The sequence below is a fragment of the Pinus tabuliformis genome, chromosome 7 (assembly GCF_031772625.1).
Source record: "Pinus tabuliformis cultivar Carrire ecotype Pingquan chromosome 7, CPIR1, whole genome shotgun sequence".
Lineage (NCBI taxonomy): Eukaryota > Viridiplantae > Streptophyta > Pinopsida > Pinales > Pinaceae > Pinus > Pinus tabuliformis.
In genome coordinates this window covers 404271777-404273165 of record NC_142293.1, presented here as the reverse complement: position 1 = coordinate 404273165, position 1389 = coordinate 404271777, and positions in this window count along the sequence as shown.

Sequence of the window (1389 nt, the reverse complement as noted above, 5' to 3'; positions counted from 1 at the left end):
TATTGAGAGAGTTTTGTGAGGTCTTTGGAAGGATTGAAGTCTTCTTTCCATACCACATTATCCATCTATGTCTATGCAGGTAAAAGGGAATATTGATCAAGCCTTCTCTTTTTTCTTTGTCTTTTTACAACAACCCTGTGCTTAGGGTTGTAAAAGACATCTAAAGGTGGTATTTCTTCTATATGCAAAACAATTTCATCTGATGGATCCTTAGGAATTATTTCTACGTCTTTACTTATGGGTAGGCCGCTAGTTCCTTTAGTTGGAACCGTACTTGCTGTTGTCTTGTGACCAATTGTCACTTGAGGCATATTAAAACCCTGTGAATTCTCAGAATTGCTTATAATGGAATCAAACTGTTGCCATTCTTTAAGGAGCTTGGGATTGATTTGAGTATCTATACCCATGTGTTCACTACCTTTTTCCTGTTCTTTCTCCTGCTCTGGCTCTTTTCCTTTCTCAAGAATTTTTTTCCATAGCAAGAGGTTTGTCAACAGTTTGCTGTTCAGGCTCGCTTGACGGGATTGCTGGGCTCGTGGCTAATAAGTCCAGAGGCAGAGTTTGCAACCTATTTTCTCTAAGCCTATTAAACCCTTCCCGCCCTTCATCTTTATACCTGATCCGAGCCAATGTTTTTACCTGAAATAATGATTCTACTGAGGAAAAAAGGTCATCAAATTCATCTTTTTCATGATCGAACTTTGTAAGTTTGGCTTGTTTAAGAGCATTATAGGCAACTTTTCTCGGATCATATTGTCTGTTGGGGATGGTTGCAAGATTGAGCATTTGTATTTTTTCTGCCTCCTTTTCTACTTGTTTGTAATCATGGAGAGTGTAAACGTCGCATCTCAAAGGAAATATAGGCCATACATGCTTCTTAGAATTTCTAATGGTTTTGGATGTCCCTTCTGTTGTTATCTGATAGGCCAACTCCCGAGCTAACAGCTTATCCGGCACATATAGGGGAAGAAAATTGGGTTTTGTAAGGCTACTAAAAAGCCTTATATAAGTGAACTTGTCTTCTCCAAACCAATTTCCTAGTGCAGCTAAGTCGATCCCCGCTTCCTCGGAAATCCTCGTGGCAGGCTTATCAAAAATAGCATAATAGACAGGAAACATAAAACCATTGCAAATTCTGCACAAATGATCTTTGTAGTGAGCTTTACATAACATTTGATGATAAATATGGATTGACTTGGGGTCTTAGGGAGTCCATCTCCATCCGAATACCAGATATTCAAAGTTAAAACAAAGAGTATCCATAATATAAGCACTGTAATAAAAAGGGGGAATGGTCCTAGTAGTTTTACGTGTATTTGATCTGAATTCGAGAATTGTTGTGGCTAATTTGTTGGACAAAACATTTGCCCAGTCCATCACATAACTATT